Raw genomic sequence first — 19,889 nt, 5'->3', positions numbered from 1 at the left:
GAAGGGATCTCACAAACCTGGGTGACTGGTCAACAAAATGGCATATAAAATTCAATGTTGCTAAATGAAAAGTAATGCACACTGGAAAACATAATCCCAACTATACATACAAAATATTGGGATCTAAATTAGCTTTTACTGCTCAAGAAAGAGATCTGGGAGTCATTGTGGATATTTCTCTGAAAACATCTGCTCAGTGTGCAGCAGCAATCAAAAAAATGAACAGACTGTTAGGAACCACTAGGAAAAGGATAGATAAGGCAGTAAATATCATAATGCTTCTATATAAATCCATGGTATGCCCCCACCTTGAATACTGCGTGCAGTTCTAATCACCCCATCTCAAAAAAGATATATTAGAAATGGAAAAGGTACAGCAAAGGGCAACAAAATGCTTAAGGGTATAGATCAACTTCCATATGAGGAGACGTTAAAAAGACAGACTGTTCAGCTTGGAAAATAGACAACTAAGGGGGGTGTCACTCACTGCCAGACTGGTGCCTCCTCCTGGTACTCTGGGGATTAGCTCGAGGCTGAGGCCCCCTGTCATGGTTTCCACATCGTTACTCCATCAGGAACCGCAGCGTCCTCTTCGTGGCTTGTCTCTCCGGCTGTGTCACTGTCGGTGTCCCCCAGCCCCTTCCGGGGGGTGGTTAGCTCCTCAGTAGTTCTAGGCAGTCCTCTCACTCAGTGCTTTGGTGCCACTGACCCGGTGGCTTGTAGGGGAACCTGGGACTGCCCTCATCTCCGGGTTCCAGCCCAGGGCCCCTCAACTCAGCAGTCTAGGCCTTGTCTCTATTGAACAACCCTGCCGGTTTTGTTCAATATCTTCATTAATGATCTGGAGGATGGCGTGGATTGCACCCTCAGCAAGTTTGCAGATGACACTAAACTGGGAGGAGAGGTAGATACGCTGGAGGGTAGGGATAGGCTACAGAGGGACCTAGACAAATTAGAGGATTAGGCCAAAAGAAATCTGATGAGGTTCAAGAAGGACAAGTGCAGAGTCCTGCACTTAGGATGGAAGAATCCCATGCACTGCTACAGACTAGGGACCAAGTGGCTAGGCAGCAGTTCTGCAGAAAATTACCTAGGGGTTACAATGGACAAGAAGCTGGATATGAGTCGACAACGTGCCCTTGTTGCCAAGAAGGCTAACGCCATTTGGGGCTGTATAAATAGGAGCATTGCCAGCAGATCAAGGGAGTGATCATTCCCTTCTATTCGGCATTGGTGAGGCCTCATCTGGAGTACTGTGTCCAGTTTTGGGCCCCACACTACAAGAAGGATGTGGAAAAATTGGAAAGAGTCCAGCGGAGGGCAACAAAAATGATTAGGGGGCTGGAGCACATGATTTATGAGGAGAGGCTGCGGGAACTGGGATTATTTAGTCTGCAGAAGAGAAGAATGAGGTGGCCTTTGATAGCTGCTTTCAACTACCTGAAAGGAGGTTCCAAAGAGGATGGAGCTAAACTGTTCTGCTCAGTGGTAGCAGATGACAGAACAAGGAGTAATGGTCTCAAGTTGCAGTGGGGGAGGGTTTAGGTTGGATATTAGGAAACACTTTTTCACTAGGAGGGTGGTGAAACACTGGAATGCGTTACCTAGGGAGGTGGTGGAATCTCCTTCCTTAGAGGTTTTTAAGGTCAGGCTTGACAAAGCCCTGGCTGGGATGATTTAGTTGGGGATCGGTCCTGCCTTGAGCAGGGGGTTGGACTAAATGACCTCCTGATGTCCCTTCCAGCCCTGATATTCTATGATTCTATGATACTCCTAAACTTAACTGAGTTAAAATCTGAAACACCAAGAGCCAAGAATGACACTGATTTTCATATAAATTGGTTAGTCTCTAAGGTGCCACAAGTACTCCTTTTCTTTTTGTGAATACAGACTAACACGGCTGTTACTCTGAAAACTGATTTTCATAGTAGCTGCTTTCTTCTGAACCAAAACCCCTCTACATGAGCAAAGAGAAGAACCCAAATAACCCACACTAACTGCCCTTTTGAAGAAAAGAAAAGGAGGACTTGTGGCACCTTAGAGACTAACCAATTTATTTGCGCATAAGCTTTCATGAGCTACAGCTCACTTACTCCTTTTCTTTTTGTGAATACAGACTAACACGGCTGCTACTCTGAGTCCTATTTCCAGCAACACTGAAGGTTAAATGAAGGAAAATCATATCTGGTCTTTGAGACAGAAACAATACAACATTCACTTGCCAGGACAAAGTCATTTGTAGGTAGACAAGTCTTGGATGTGGATATTTGCACAACTAAAAGTCAGAAATCTCTATCATGATGTGACAGTTGCAGAATGACTTAAGTTACAAAAGTCTATAAACAGTGAGTGTGAAGACTGTGATTTAGAATAACTTTATGTAGATTACAATTTATAAAAAAAACAGCCTAAGATTCAAGGTCCTGACTGGGATGATTTAGTTGGGAATTGGTCCTGCCTTGAGCAGGGGGTTGGCCTAGATACCTCCTGAGGTCCCTTCCAACCCTGATATTCTATGATTCTATCCCTGGGCAGCTTTCTACCACTGGTTTCCCTTTTCTTCCTGGGCCTACCAGTTCCCAAAGCCTCCTCCCTCTTCCCAGGGAGTGACTGCAGCGTACAGTCCCCATTCATTCCTCCTGGGGTGTCTACCTTTTTCCAGCATCTCCTTCTGCTTTCAGTTCTTGGGCTTTATAGGCCCCACCTATTTCTGCCCAGCTGAGCCTCCTGAATCAACTGCCTAATGGGTTAACTGGCCCATCTGGCCTCCATTAAGCCTTGCATGGTGAGTGTGGGGCAGTCACCCCATCACACAGGGATATTATAGAAGTCTACACAATCAGGAATGGTGTGGAGAAAGTGAATAAGGAAGTATTATTTACTCCTTCTCATAATACAAGAACTAGGGTCACCCAATGACATTAATAGGCAGCAGCTTTAAAATAAACAAAAGGAAGTATTTCTTCATACAATGCACAGTCAACCTGTGGAACTCATTGTCATGGGATGCTGTGAAGGTCAAAAGTATAACTGGGTTCAAAAAAGAATTAGGTGAGATCATGGAGGATAGGTCTAGCAATGCCTATTCGCCAAGATGGTCATGGCTCACTCGATAATCGCCTGTTCTGTTCATTCCCTCTGAAGCACTTGGCATTGGCCACTGTCAGAAGACAGGATAGAGGCCTAGATGGATGATTGGTCTGCCCCAGTATGGCCGTTTTTATGTTTCATTGTACCAGAGGATCACTGTCGACCATCGTCTTCAACCTATAGATTTAGGATCTTTTAGATATCCTGGGTCTAGACTACAGAGTGCCTTGAAGTCAGAACCAAGACCTGGAACTCAATTCAATCTTCTCCGGGAAGCCAGTACAGGGAGTGGAGAACAGGTCTGATATGCCTGCAGTACCAATTGTGGCTGAGGAGATGAGCTGCTGTGCTTGGTACTAGGTCTAAATGCTGAAGCCTTCCTGCCCAGGTATAGTGCACAGCTGTAGTCCAACAGAGAAGTGATGACAGCATGAATAACTGAGGCCAGAACAGCATCCACCAGTATGGTACGGAGTCTTCTAGCCAAACAGAGATGATAGAAAACGTTACTTATGGATGCTGCTATGTGATGCTATGTAACGCACACAGGTGAATTTCACCCTCTGCAAGCCTCAGTCTCTTAAACATTTAAAATTTTTCCGAAGTGCTTTGTTCCCTTTGTACCTTCTGCCTCTCGTGGCACTGTCTGGATGCACTATACTCTCGTCGATTATAAAGTCAGAAGGCACCATTACATCATCCAGTCTGACCTCCTGTATAGCACAGGCCAGAGAATTTCACTCATTCTTCCATCAAACACAGAAACTTGGGGTTGTGCTAAAGAGTATCTTTTAGAAAGAGACACCCCATCTTGATTTAAAAATCCAAGTGGCAGAGAATCTGCCACACCTCTTGGTAAGTTACTGCAATGGTTAATTACCCCTCTTGTTAAAAGTGTGCTCCTTATTGTCTGCTTGAATTTATCTAGCTTTACCTTCCAGCCATGAATGATCCCAGTTTTACAGATAAGGAAACTGAAGTACAGGGAGACAGGGAACAAAGCACAGATCTGGACTGCTTTGTCTATTGTAGGGTTTCTCATGAGTAAGGCTACGTTTTAGTCATGGGTATTTTTAGTAAAAGTCATGGACAGGTCATGGGCAGAAAACAAAAATTCACAGCCTGTGACCTGTCCATGACTTTTACTATATACCCCTGACTAAAACTTTGGGGTAGGGCAGCTTGGGAGGGCAGACCTGGGGACGCTGCGGGAAGGGAGTTCCTGTTGCCCTTCCGGGGAACCCCCCTCCCAAGTAAGCACTGCCCCGCACCCCATCCCCCCCAGTACCCAAACTCCTGCTGCTGGGAGACAGGGGGGCCCGAGACTGCCCCAGCAGCGGCCAGTGCCCCAGCCCCCAGGCCTGGCACACTGGCTGCTGCAGAAGTAATGGAGGTCACAGACAGTCACGGAATCCATGACTTCTGTGACCTCCATGACAAACATGGAGCCTTACTCATGAGCACTAATGGCTATGCATGCTGGTTTGCTATTATAGGATTTCTGAGAAGGAACGGGACGGTGCACCAGTTTGTTAGTGCAGGGATGCTTATGAGTATTGGGTCAGGCACTTAGTTATTGAAGAACTGCTCTTGACTGCAGGCATTGATTGAAGAGAATTACAAGGGGCCTTGTAAAGAAAACAGTAGGTCAGATTTGAGCCTTCCAACCTTGATAGCGTCCCTTTAAACTTGAAACATAATTGCTCTCAGAACAATATAGAATGAGAACAGCAGACTACAATCAAATTATATAACAAAAATAATGTTAATATTTTATCTTGCTATCAATTATGTATAAAGAAAAAAGCACTTCAAAGATGGGTCCTTAGTAACGGAAACTAGAAGCAGTTACATCGAAAGGAGGAAATGGAAATATTTTCCTGTTCAGAATAACACATGTTAGATTAGGCCTTGTCATTATAAACCTGAGCCTGACATCAGAGAGAGAGGGGTTTTCATTATCCAGGGCCTGTGTGAAGGTCACTGAACTTGGGATAATATCCAAATGTATTTCTGTAACGTCTCCAGTTTTAATCACTATTTGAAATGAACGCACATCATGTTTTATTATTAGATAGTGCATTTTCATAATCTGTCTGTGCAGGGTTTGAACAAGGCTTACAGAGGAGAGTATAGGAATTCACACACCATGAATACCACAACCCTCTGCAGAATTGGGAGTGTGAGCAACGGGCAGGAAAGGAGCTTTGGAAAGGAAGGGACCCACAGAGCAGAAAGCACATAGGCACTGAATAGCCAACAGCTGCACCAATCTAGCAGAGGCCCTGAGGGTCAACTGTCGTTCTGTAGCGAGATCTATCTTCTCTGGGAATCAAATTAAGGTTCACCCTATCTCACAGTGCAAGCACCACAGAGGGGATTTTTCTGGATTCTGAAGTTTAATATTTTCTCTGCTGGTCCATCTTTTTCTTCATCCTTTGTTTTACAATATTATGGCAGGTGTCACTATGGTCTTGTTACACATAATTTTCCAAGTTCTTTTTCTTAGCATGCAAGCAAATATTCAGTCTTATGAAGACATGCTGTGTTGTTCATTTTTGGTTATGCAAGGTTCTGTGTAGAGGCAGTAGTCCTTGGTGAGGGAGTTATGCTAGTGGTGGGAAGAGAGTTTGCTCTCAGCTCAAGGCCAACTCTTGAAGCAAAATTGCTTCCTGGGAACCAGATGTTGACATTAGGCTGAGAATCCTGAAAAAAGGAATAGCTCTGCATGCTGTTTGTCCACCTCTGTTCTAGGACTGGCGTATATGTGCAATAAGACAAGTTACCCTTAAAATAATGCAGACTCTGCATCACTGATTTTTCCTCCACTGGCAAGCAGGCTTGCAAGTTCTCAGATATTTGCTAACATTTGGCAGGAAGTCAACATTCTCGTTTAATTTTATAGCATGAAAGAATCTTCTTCTATGTCACATGGTCTTAAACTTTTCCTGGTCCCTTCTCTCCTAGTCAAATTAAAGGGAGGAGGGGAAATTATTTAAAACTGTGTTCTGAAAAAAAACCCACAACAAAACCAGGATGTAAATATGAAAGTAACCGACAATGACGAAAACCCAGCTGTCTTATTGCTTCAGTAATGTTTTATCAGTAATGAACCAACATCTTCCTCTGTAGCTCCCTGATATATACTAGTTCTCCCCAGAATAGGGTAGCCATTTTATAAGAATATGTTCCCCCTAATATGTCTAGCTGACCCTTTATATTTGGCAGAGCCACACAGCTGTAGCCCTAAAGTAGCTGTTTAGAAAACTCCCTGTTGTTGGCTGCATCACCAACAACTAGTGAAGGATGACAGACTGACGGACTGGAAGGCCTAGAGTCACTTGTCTACAACGTACCTAAAAAGTTGTCAGTACACTGTGGTGCTAGATCATAATGCATTAATATTCAACGTACAGGTGCAGTATAAGCCATGCAGTCTTCCCTCAGACAGCTCTGGCTGGACTGACACCCCCCGCCCCCGGGATTGAAATAGGGGAGTCCAGCCTCTGTCGCCTTGTCTCTCTGCTGGCATCGCCAGTGAGGGTGCCAGTCTAGTTGTGGTTTTGGTACTCTAGGTGCCCTTGTTATAACTTAAAAATACTCTCTGTGCAACAAGCCAGGCAATTTAACTAAATGCTCACCCCACTCCAGTGACCCTCCACAGGTTTCAAAAGCCTGAGAATGAAAATTAGCTTTGCAGCATGGAAACTTGTCCACTAGGTCATGCATTGAGATCCCCCCAATGCACTTTATTTATATAGGCCATCAAAGAGCCAGCAAATGCTCATGACTTTCCACTACTACATGCCATAGTCTGATTTCACATGCAGGCTAGAGGAAAAAAGCTGCAAAAGGCCCATTACAAGCCACTCGCTCTCTCCAAACACCCAAGATTATTTGGGGTACATTATCCATGCACTATGGACCTTTGGAATTAATCGTGGGCAATTTCAACTACGGAGGAAGATGGCCCTGTGACTAGGGTGGGAGACCCAGGTTTAATTCCTCACTCCACCACAGAGCTGCTGTGTTACCTTAGGTAAGTCACTTAATCTCTCTGTGCCTCTCTTGTTCACATGAGGATAATAGCACTTCCCAATGGATAAATCCATTAAAGACTAGTAGGCACTCAGATACTGGCAGCTATATAATGATCTAAAATAGCTTCACAGCACCTTTCAGATTCTCCAAATTTTGAGCATTAAAAAAAATTTATTTGCTTTTCAGGGCATTTAAATACAAGCTTGAATTGGCTAAGTCTCATCAGACATCCACAGAAACATTTTTTTCAAACACTTGAGTGTAGCCCTGCTGCCAGAAATATATCCTAGCTTTTCTCACTGATGAAAATCAAATTCAAGAGTGAGATGGAACAGCAATCACTCTCCAGTTTTATAGAAACAGGTAAAAAAAAAAAATCCCATTGCCTTTAAAGTAGTTCAAAATCTTTATATCTGTAAGAAAATAAGTTCCTACTTAAGCGTCTGGCAACTCAATTTGGGAAGATCTCTGCTGCAGTCGCTATGTTACGGGAAAACCACTAGTGTAATTCCGCTCAAGAGGAAGTTTGGGATAAGTATATTGGAAGGCAGCAAAGCTCAGATTTCTGCAGTTGTTAAGATGGTGGTTACATCAGCTGATTTTAACTATCTTTGGGAAAATCAAATTAGCTCATAATAAACAGGACCATATGGTCTTTCCCTGTCCTGTAAATATTCTTAATTAAATCCCATTAAAGTTTATTAACAATAAACAGAACAGTTACTGTGTAAGTTTTACTGCAGATTTGCAAATTGACACAAACTCATGTTTCCTCACAAAGTTAAGGGGCAGATTCTCATTTACACTTTATGCTTCTCTTGCAATGTAAAATGGCCATAAAGTGAGAACCTGTGTATACCCACTTTAAGGCCCCTTTGCACAACTACTGTCATCCCATTAGCCGCTTCTCAACATTTTGTCATTACTTATTCTCAGTCCAGATGACCTTGGCAACATACAAACTTTCCCAAATTGCTTTACAAATTTATCACCTTGGTATATATGCACAATCTATCACTGAATTGCAGCCACTTCTGGACTAAAATATGCCCAGGACGCAATCTCTCTACCAAGCAGTAGTCCATGGTCTGGAAAAGTTTGAGAACCCCTTGGTTAATGTATTAAAAGAGAAAAGCCTCAGTGACCTCATGCCAGAAAGAGCCTTTGAACAATGAGCTTTATAAATGTAAGGGGACTGTTGCCCCCTTACTAACATTCAGTGGGGGTGTTTTAGTTGCTAGCTCCCAGTACTAAAAAGGGGGAAGGGTCTATGGGAAATCAGGACCTTGAGACTGACAGCCCCCAGGAACAATGGGGAGAGGCCAATGCTCCAGGTCAGACTGAATGACAAGGTGGGCAGGCTAATCAGGGAGTCAGGATGCCAGGGAAGTCCCGTCCTCCCTGTGAGCTGGTTTTGCCTGGGTCAGACAGAGTGGGGCCTGAGCTGAGCTGGGGAGCAGAGCTGGGCCAGATGCAGAGGGACCAGAAAAGCAGCCCAGGGAGAGCAGACCTGTCCTGGGAGCAGAGCTGCAGCCCCAAAGCCAGAGGCACAGCCCAGAGAGAGCAGACTTGTCCTGGGAGCAGAGCTGCAGCGACCCGAGCCAGAGGGGCCAGAGAAGCAGCCCAGGAAGCAGGTCAGTGCTGGGAGCAGAGTCACAGAAGCAGCCTGCAGATCAGACCTGTCCTGGGAGCAGAGCTGCAGCAATCAGAGCCAGAGGGGCCAGAGAAGCAGCCCAGGGAGCTGGGGGCAGAGCAGCAGCCGTGCAGAGACCAAGTGGTGGAGCTGGGCCTGGAGCAGTCCGGAGCTGGGTGCAGTGAGCAGCTGGGGAGAGCGAGGGGGACCCTGGGCAGCGGGCCCAGCCCAGGGAGACACCTCAGCCCAGAGGCTCTGCAGGCCAGGCTTGGATCGTAACCCCAACAGGGCGGGGGCCACACTGGGCAGAAGGATCCTGCCACTTAGAGCCTGAGAGCGTGTGGCCACCACCAGAGCAAGTGTCCAACCCACAGCATCCCTGCAGCACGGCCAGGGCCGGAGAAGGGGCCTGGGACCTACAAGGAGCAGACTGTGAACTGCCCTGACGTTCCAGAGACACTGTTTGTGATGTTCCCTGCCACAGAGCCGGGTGATGTGTTTCCTTTCCCATTTTCCCTTATTCTTTTTAAATTTAACTGTTTATTAAATAACTTGCATTTGCTTTAACTTGTATGTAATGGTCAGTGGGTCAGAGAAGTGCCCAGTGCAGACAGAGTACCCCGGAGTGGGGACACCCTAGCCCCTGTCCTAGGTGACCACAGCAGGGTTGGGGGTTGAGCCCCCCCAGGAATCCTGGGCCCAGCCTCGTTGGGGTTATGAGGACTCTGCCAGAAAAGGAGAGTGGAAGGGGAGCCCTCAAGGGCAGGGAGGTCACTGGGTAAAGGAAGTGGGAGTGAGGACTCAGATCCTTTCACTAGCCCACTTCACCGGGGTAGTGCAGAAGCCAGGAAAGTTCCCCACAATAGCGGGACTATTCCCCTGCTTACATCAGGAGACAGATCTTTATCCATTTTTGCTACTTGACTCAGTGTGGGATCTGGGAATGCCTGAACCTTTAATATCACCATAAACAGAGTGAGTGATTACAAATATCTGGTTTGCTTGTATGCTGATGCCTTACTAACTTGTTCTGCAGAACGCCACTGATTAGCTGCCAGTTCCAGATTTGCAATTGTCTGTAGGGTTTAAGACTTCTTAATGTTCTGGTCTTAATTCAGTTGTTTGTAAATCTTCTTCCTTGAAAGAAATTACATTATGTATTAAAAAGTGCTTCTTTATTTCCATTTTTTCTTTTTATGGCATGTAACTGCTTCTTGTGCACATAATAGATAGTGCTGAGGATGGTTTTTATGGTATAAACAGAGATTAAAATTGCTCAGGACCCCATTTCTGCTCATTGTTCTGTGAAGGAGTCTAAACTACATCATATTCCGACAACACCACATCTTAAGCAAGGGAAATATCTCCATGGGGAAACAGTTATGGGTAAAACAAATGGCAGAGTGTTAATAAAAAAGTACCAGTAAGTTTTCATCTGTCATTCAAAGTATTTTTGATATGTGGAAAACAATTTTATAATAAATAAGGCTCTAGCACATACTGGCCTGTGCAGTGAAAAGGTTTCTTGGTCAAGGTTAAAGGAGGTGACTCTCTCTAAATAAACTTGCCCTTTGCCCAAATATTTGCTATTTGAAAGAATGGTGTCCAAGCTTGCTTTTGAGCAAGAACTGAAATATATTCCTTTGTTTGCTCTTTTATTCTTGCTTTCATAGTGAGGCGCCACTTTTATTTATTACTCTTGATTGGATTTTAATCACAAAAGCTTAGCAGTAACCTGAGTCCAATGTCCAAGAAAGCTGAACTCAGTGTCCGTAAGAGTAGAAGAGGCCTTGCTGTTCTGGAAGTGACTTTGGGCCTTCTAACTGTGAAATAGATTAATAGGGTTTGAAGCAATGGCCCCCACAGCTACAGAATGAGGGAATCTGATACAAACAAAATAAATATGCTAGTCAAGTGAGAGCACCAAGGTGGCAGGTCACAGAAGAGACTGCAGCACGGAAGAAGATGAGGAGGAATGAAGACCACAGCATGGATTGTGGGAGGAGTGTAACAAGAAGTTCAATGTCACTGTACGTCACCTTCATGTCAGAGCTATAATTCTCAATTTGCCTCCAACCCAAAAGACCCATTTCGAGGTGGGAGCATTGTCTAGTAGCTAGAGCAGAGGACTGGGAATCAAGACTGCTGGGTTCAATTCCTAGCTCTGTCAGAGACACTCTCTGTGATCTCGCACAACTTTCTCTGCTTCCCATGCAGCTAATGTGTGCAAAAGAGCATTAAGAGCCTCGATTGAAAGGTGCAATAAGAGCCGGGCCTCTATGTACTCTATGGCAATTTTTTAGCAGTCTGGGGATGCTGTGGCAGAGAGGTTCAGTGAATGACACAATTCAGTACATCAGCCACTACGATAGTGTTGATGAGATTAAGTTCAATGCATTTTACAGCATTCCCATATTTTCAACAGGACTAACAATGCATAACTGTAGCAGATGTTTTGGGATGAACACTCAAGATTTTTGGCATTTAGTTAAGAGACAGCTGGAGCTTTTCAAACCTGGGGAGGTATGGGAAGAAAAGTGGGATCAGTACATTAAGCTAGGAACTTCTATTAAACACTAAAAGAAAAGGAGTACTTGTGGCACCTTAGAGACTAACCAATTTATTTGAGCATGAGCTTTCGTGAGCTACAGCTCAAAGTGAGCTGTAGCTCACGAAAGCTCATGCTCAAATAAATTGGTTAGTCTCTAAGGTGCCACAAGTACTCCTTTTCTTTTTGCGAATACAGACTAACACGGCTGTTCCTCTGAAACCTATTAAACACTAAACACTCACTGAGTGAAGCATTCAGTGTTAACAGCTCTTTGAGAGGCAGGGGGCAGTTTTCTCAGAGCTGTTGTTCTAGGCTTTATGTCAACTCGGGAGATAAGACTGCATCGGCAGTCTTTGTTCATGTTTTCAAGGTTTTCTTCTGTCACAGATACAGATAGACTCCCAACAGACTGCTCTGATGATCCCAACTTCTCAGCAGGTTACAAGGCTATTTTCTCCCCTGGCCTCTCTGGAACATTTCCTGAGCACAGACTCCCAGCTTGTTACCACTTAATGAAAAAGGGGCCCTGCAGCCCTCCTACCCAGGGCCCCTGGGACCACTGCTGACCTCCAAGGTACCCCAGTAGCTTAAACACCACCCACTCCTGGAACTCCAAAAAAGGTGTGAGCCTTCTGGGTTGCTGTCTGACTCTCTCAGGGGGTATGCGGTAGGTGTAGCGTCTCTCTCACACACACACACTTTGCACAGGACACTACAGCGCTGTTGCTCTTTACTTAATCCTTTGAGAAATACCCAGATCTATACAAAAATAAGAAACCCTACAATTATTTCCCTTCGCTCTACCTCACCCTTCCAGGGGAAGTTCTTGAAGAGCCACCTGAGCTCATGTAGGCAGGATTCCCCCACCTCATCTGGCTCCTGCAGCAGCTTGCCTCATTTTAAGCCAGTGAAACTGGCCAGACACACCCACCCACCCAAGGAAAGCCCCTACTGTCCTTTCTATAACCTTGCAGTCTCCTCTGAGGTGACTCCCTGGTCAGGTTCAATGGGTGACTTCATTGTCAGGTAACTCTCCCCGACAAACTAGTTCTCCAAGTAGAAGCTAGTCTGTTGTCTAGGATGTTTCTAGTTCAGTGGCAGAGCACACAGATTTAATAGGCCATTATGGTCAGCACTATACTACTAAGTCGTTGGAATTTCAGTCCAACATGGAGGTAAAGGGGCAATAGAGGAGGTAAAGAACCCCACATCGAAAATGGAGTCTACAGTCTGACACAGATATACCTAAAGAGCCTCCAATATCACAGAATTCATCAGTTGTAAAGGCAGATTCCCCAAATCATCACAGTCATGAGGGTTGTAAAAACTAATAAAATGAAATTTCGGATTCAGGAGCACAATTCTGGATCAGTTGTTAGGTACCAAGGTTATCGAATACTCAGGGTTCTGTGCAAGTATTATTTATATAGCAGGTCAGCAATTTTCTGTAGAAATACATTTGGTGGAAAAAAGGTTTTTGAAACAACTGAAATTTTCACAGAAAAATTCCTAGGCTTGTAAAAATTTTTCATGTTTTTGTCAAAAAAACCCCCTGAAAACCAAAAATTCTAAGCAGAGCAATTTTTTTTAACTTGAAAACATCAAAAATAAATGTATAGCTGAAAAATGTTTTGATTTCAAAAAACAAAAACAAAATAAAAAGTGGTTTTCAGCTGCTGGGGGAAAAAACTTTTTTTAAAACTGAAAATCTAAAAATTTTAAGAGAGATATTGCGACCCCCCCCAAAAGTTTCTACTGAAGAATTGTGCATGCATTCCCCCCCTCCAAACAGCAGTAACTGTTATTGTTTGTGACAATGCTGTGTATACATTAAAGTACCATCAGCATAGGTAGCAATTGGGCATTGGCTCTAATAGCGCAGATAGATTACAGTCGATAGTGCATCCGATGAAGTGAGCTGTAGCTCACAAAAGCTTATGCTCAAATAAATTGGTTAGTATCTAAGGTGCCACTAGTCCTCCTTTTCTTTTTAATGGAATCTTGATTCCTGTCTGAAAGTTTTCCCCCATTTCCATTTGGCATGAATATTCATGAACTAACTGATTTTGGCTGGCGGAAAACCTCAGAACTTATAATTATTCTAGAAATGTTGTATATGATGAAAAATTAATTAAATTTGCTACAAGTTTATTTATTTGATGTTTTCACATTTAAAAAAAACGCTTTGATAAGAAAAATATCCTTTAAACTCATGTCATACAGGGAAATGTCATAATTATTCACAGTTACTGTGCATTGTTCAATCTGTCCTTGCAACAAAACTGCATTTTGAGTTTGCTGTGAATGACTGAAGTAAACCACAGCTCTTGTGAGTTGCTTGATAGCACACGCATATTGCTGGCTCCAGTCCTCCCCTTCACATTGGTCCTGAGGACCAGCAAGGAGGAAATTTGCATAATTTTCTCTCATTCTGAAACTCAGTGGTTTTAGAGTTTAATTTTACCATGTTGCAAAAAGTGCTTAGAAATGGTGACGGCCCAGAGGGGCCCTATGGGATACCCGCAGGGATTTATGGGATTTTCCCATTGGATTATGGGAGTTTGACCATTCCTTCCATATATCCCCAGAGCACCTGCAAAAGCATCCCACTAAGCTTTTCAAAATCACCTAGAATGCACGGCTGCTTGGACACTGGTACCCAAGATGCCGAACTGTGTGATCAGCGTGCTGGTATGGATGTGGGGCAGGACTTGATTATGCACGGCTAGTGCACACATGCACTGAATCAAGTGTGTGACAAAAGACGCACCACAGCTTATGTAACTAAAACTAGGCAAATGCCTCACCTCCCTCCAACTGTTCTTCTCTCTGCCAGCCACACCACCTGCAATACTAAACACGGCTCTCCCCTCTTACTGCAGCGGTACCCCTGCCTTTGTGCAAGTGGCTCTTCACCTAGCAAATGGATTCTGATTCCAGAAAGGAGCTTAGATCTCTCTCTCTCTCTCTCTCTCACCCACCCACCCAAGATTACAAGCCAGACAAGCCTGCAGCGTTACACATACAGAAAGCCCAGTTCTCCACCTATCAAGCTCACCTCTCCCCCGAGCCACACTACCAAGGGGCAGAAAGGAAAGGCACCTAAATCATCTAATGGTATGTTTACTTGCAGTACATTATTCAGCCACTAGATATCTCTGTGCATTGTACAGAATTCTAGGAATGTGGATACTCTGCAGACCAGGGTGGCAAAGCTGGAAACTCAAGTTGTGTGGAAGCTTTGTTTGGGGCTATTGCTTTCAGATGTTCTCTTTAATAAATAACTCCTGTTTGAGACAGACTGTGATTCCACATATCAAGGCAAGCTGGTAGCCCCATAGGCATAACTTTGGAATTTGTCCTTCCCTCCCACCTTTGGTCTGTAATAGTCCAGGTTTGTTTCATACATTCTGTCAGCCCCCTCCCTTATCCCTGGTTCAGTGGATAGGGAGTGGGTAACAGTTGGGGCAAGACCTAATAGGCTGGGTAATGGAGGGGGAGTGTGTTGGGGAAATTAGTTTTTTTGTTATATCTTTGCTATTAACAAGGTACTGGGTTCTGGGAACAATTTAAGAGTATCTGTTTAGTTAAGCGTATATTGTCTATTTTTAAAGAGCCTGTCAAGACTGCTCAGAGCCTAATTTGTGTGCTCTTTTTTTAGCTGTAGTAGAAATTTAAATAAATAAAATAAATTCTCCTCTGGATGCCGTTAGTCCAGTGAAGTCTTCCTCATGTATATTCAGTAGAAGTGGAGATCAGTTCATATGCCAGCAATGGGTGGCCAGAGAATACACTACTCCTGCTTTGGGCCTTTCTGCACCCTTCTTATCAGAGCATACTTTTAAAATGCATATTCAAATCAAAAGGCAAGTTCTTCAAGGTGGCAGAGACGTGACTACATGGGAATCTAGGCAGGAACAATTGATCCTTCTGATATAACTCCTGTTTCTTTGACTCATGCACCTCTCTAGGTTGGGATGATGGGTTTACCATCTGCACATTCCTGACAGGGGTTAATGAGGAGAAAAAGAAAGCAATCTATTCATTCCTTTGGAGCATTAGCTTTGTGTTCTTGCAAGTAAAGTCTGAGGAAGAGTCAGCATCACTATTTCATGAGGAAGAGCTCCAAGGTTTTAAATGTTGACAGTAGAAGTTTAGAAATAAAATAAAAAATTTATTTCTTGAAAATCAGTACTGAGTGGGGAAACAAGATAAACGGTTCAGAGCCTTTTCTGCTTGTGAATTCAGAGACAGAACTAAAAAGAAAAGGAGTACTTGTGGCACCTTAGAGACTAACCAATTTATTTGAGCATGAGCTTTCGTGAGCTACAGCTCACTTCATCAGATGTTTACCGTGGAAACTGCAGCAGACTTTACAACTCACTTCATCGGATGCAAGTGAGCTGTAGCTCCCGAAAGCTTGTGCTCAAATAAATTGGTTAGTCTCTAAGGTGCCACTAGTACTCCTTTTCTTTTTGCAAATACAGACTAACATGGCTGCTACTCTGAAATGTGTTAAGTAAAGAAATTGTATTTGAGGACACTTCACCCACCCTGACTAAATATTGGCATGAACTTCTCAGGGCTAACATTGGCACTGGTACGTTACTGTGTTGATTCATAGGGTTAAGGCCAGGAGGGATCATTACAGTTATCCAGTTTTGCCTCCTGTATGACACAGGACAGAACTTTACCCAAGAGTTCCCAGGTCGTGCACATTTACATTCCGACATAAATCAACATTACGCAAGTCAATAAATTGTGGTTGTACGATAGCATCTTTGAGACAGACACCGACTCTTGATGTTAAGACTCCATGTGACTGAGAACCTATTGCATTCCTTAGGAAGCTATTCCAATGGTTAATTAACCTCATTCAGGGATGGTTTAAGGCACAAGTAGCATAAGCTTGTACCTACCACCCCAGCTCCTAAAGTCATGCCATTACATCTGTCATCTTCTACTTTTTTTCTTTATTTTAAGTAAAGGCTTGTCTACATGGGGACTCGCAAGAAAATTAATCCAAATTAACTCAGAGGTGTGAATTTAAAATGGATTAGTTAAACTGCATTAAATCTCTGGGTGGGCACACTCATTCTGAATGAAAGGGGCCTTAACTGATTTAATTAAACCAAATTCAGGCCACTTTGATTCTGAATGAGAATATCCATACAGAGGTTTAAAGAGGTTTAACTAACCCACTTTAAATTCACACCTTTATTTAATTTGAATTAATTCTCCTGAGAGTGTCCCCGTATAAACAAGCCATAAGTTTTTAGCAGGAGCTTGGCGGGAAACAGTTTTCCCACTCCACAAGAATTTGAGAACCCGAAAACTTTCCCTGACCCAAGTCAGGATGCGGGTGGTCAGGGAGGAACATGCCAACACCAGCACAACAGAGAACTGGGTGTCTGGCCAGGAGGGAGGAGTGCAGGAAGTTTGGTCCATTCACCCAAGCAGCTACACCCCAGCTGCTGAGGTACATACAAGGGTGGCGGAGAACCACCACCATCCCTGCTTTTTCTGAGCAAAAGGGGGTCTCTGATGCCACTCCCAGGGGAAGAAGCAGACCCCACTGTGATGCAACTCTGCCACACAGCCTGGGGGATGGGACTGTCGTGCAGGATTTGTGTCACAGAGCGCCCAGGGCCTCACCTTGTGGGAAAAGTTGGATTGAAGCACTTTGCACCCTCTTATTTCCCATTTGAATTCCCTCCCCTCTCCTTTTTAAAAAATATCCTTAGTATCCAGGCACTGGCTTTGCTCTGCCTTCCTCAGCTAGGCTCCAAGTGCTCCTGGACGCCCACCATCAGCTGGTGAAGTGACCCAGCACTGGAGCATATCCTATCAGCATCAGAACAGAGAGAGAAAGGGAGATGGGGCCAGTTGTTGACTCCATGAAATCCTGGCCTTGCTGTGGTTTTGTGCAGGCTGCTTTTGGCAGACAGCTCGCTCCAACTGAACTGGCTTCACCATTTCCAGGCTTGAGCAGAATTCGGCAAAAAGAGCGAGCAGAGGGGATTCTATAAAGAGAGGTACAAGGTCAGATTAGGCAGCGCTGGGGCTGCTCCTCCAGCGCAGAGATGCTGTAAAACCAGCGTAACTGAGCAGTGTTCTCCTTCTCAACAGGGAGGGCAGCCTGTCATGGCTTGGAACCACTGAAAGTTACTTCTGTGTCACCTTCTCTCTCTCTGCTGCCACCACATGGGGCATGGCTGAGTCTCCCTTGCATCCGAGGATCACCACATGTCAGAACAACCCATGAAACGTGGAGAAGCCCGTCTCTCAAGACCAACACAAAACCCTTAAACAACAGAGGGTTCAGCAGACAAAACGGCACATCTTCAGTTTAGATTTAGATTTAACACAAGGAGCTGTGTCAGCTGGACAAACATTGTAGCAGGGAAGAATAACTCCTTGCGCTGCTGGAACTAATGGGGTAAGTGGTAAGGCCTGCGCTGTGCATGTCAAACAAGATGATTAAAACTCTGGCCCTTCTAAAAAAATAATAATTAAAAAAAAATCTATGGGACAGCTTTTCAGCAGGTGTCAAGTTAACATCACTCTGCTGAAGCCAAAACACCTACATGGATTTGCAGCCAGTGAGAAACTGGTCCTACAGCTAGGAATCCCTAGACAGAGCTGTTCACTGGTGAGGGCAGCTGTGGGCAGGTCTGGGACAATCAGGAAACTGGAGAGGCAATAATGAATCACTGCTGGAAGACCATGAACGCTGATGGTGTGCAGAGCGGCTGATCTCAGCATTAACGTATTTGTAGGGGAACCTTCCTACAGTTATCAGAGGGATAGCCGTGTTAGTCTGTATCCACAAAAACAACAAGGAGTCACGTGGCACCTTAAAGACTAACCGATTTATTTGGGCATAAGCTTTCGTGGGTAAAAAACCCACTTCTTCAGATGCATGGAGTGAAAATTACTGATACAGGCATAAATATATATTGGCACATGAAGAGAAGGGAGTTACCTTACAAGTGGAGAACCAATGTTGAAGGCAATTTAGTCAGGGTGGATGTTGTCCATTCCCAATAATTGATGAGGAGGTGTTAATACCAAGAGAGGGAAAATGGCTTTTGTAGTGAGCCAGACACTCCCAGTCCCTATTCAAGCCCAAATTGATGGTGTTAAATTTGCAAATGAATTGTAGCTCAGCCGTTTCTCTTCTGACAGTTGGCAATGGAAGGACAGATCGCCACCCTACAGCAATCTTCAAGCTCTTCTGCATTGCGAGCAGTTCAAACCCATCTCTTACCTCATTACAACTCTCCTGCTGCCTGTACCTTTGAATCGGAATCAGATTTGTCATTAAAGCACCCGATGTCTACAGCTTTTACATTACCAGAGACAGCGAACACATCCTAAAAGCTATCCTGCCAGGGAAGGCTAAATGCTTGACAAGCTGCAGGGTTTGGTCTCTAGAGCACATGCTTCCTCTCCTCTGAGTGCTTCACTACAGCTTCCGGCCTCTTGTATCCGATGCCCCATTGGCATTTCAGCCCAGGATCCCCCCCTTCAGCGCTGGAACTAGCAGAGAGGGGATGACTGACAGCTGCTGTGATTAGCTTTGCCAGCAAAGCACCTCATTAAAACTAGGGAAATGGTGTTAATGAGAGTCGCTGTCTTTCTTCTACCAGATGTACCATTAGGCAGGGACTTACTGATATCCATCTGCATTACAGCCCCATACTGATAGGTCATGCGCCCATTGGCAAGCCTCTTGATGTTAACAAAGTCACACAGAACACCCCGTTAGAAATGATCATTGCTACAGCAGATGGGGGGGGGGGGGAACAACTGTCTCTCTATACAGAGCCAAATGTTTGACATAGAATCATAGAATATCAGGATTGGAAGGGACCTCAGGAGGTCATCTAGTCCAACCCCCTGCTCAAAGCAGGACCAATCCCCAATTTATGCCACAAATCCCTAAATGGCCCCCTCAGGGATTGAACTCACAACCCTGGGTTTAGCAGGCCAATGCTCAAACCACTGAGAAAGTCATAGTGCATAAACCCCACCAAGTCCTAGAGCCTGATCCTACAGACACGACCACAAACAAGTCTCACAAAGCTGCATGCAAGGAAGGATGGTCTTGTGGCTAAGACACTGGGTTGGAACTCAGAAGATCTGTGTTCTATTGGGCAAGTCACTTCAACTCTCTGGGGTCCCCATCATGTAATAAAAGTATAATAATCCTTACTTTATCTGACTTGTTTGTTTAACCTGTAAGGGGCAGGGACGGTCTCCTGTTTGTACAGCTCGCAGAACGACGGGGCCCTAATCTTGGTTGGGGCATTCCAACCCTACTGTAATACAAATTATTATTAATAATAGCCTATTATCGAGAGGAAAATTACACAATCTTGGACTCCAGGAGAAGTGATTAAATGTGTAGCCTTATTGTTAACTATTATGGGCCAGGATGGATGTAGCTAATAATTAGAGCTGAGTGAATAATAAATTTTTTTCAGTTCAGTGGCCAAACTGAAGTTTGAAAAAAAAAATCCAGTTAGTTTCAAACAGAAACTGAACTTCTTATTTTTTTATTGATTAAAT

This window comes from Lepidochelys kempii, chromosome 23 (genome assembly GCF_965140265.1).
Source record: "Lepidochelys kempii isolate rLepKem1 chromosome 23, rLepKem1.hap2, whole genome shotgun sequence".
NCBI classification, from domain to species: domain Eukaryota; kingdom Metazoa; phylum Chordata; order Testudines; family Cheloniidae; genus Lepidochelys; species Lepidochelys kempii.
The sequence above is the reverse complement of the archived record's forward strand: the minus strand, read 5'-3'. Positions refer to the sequence as shown.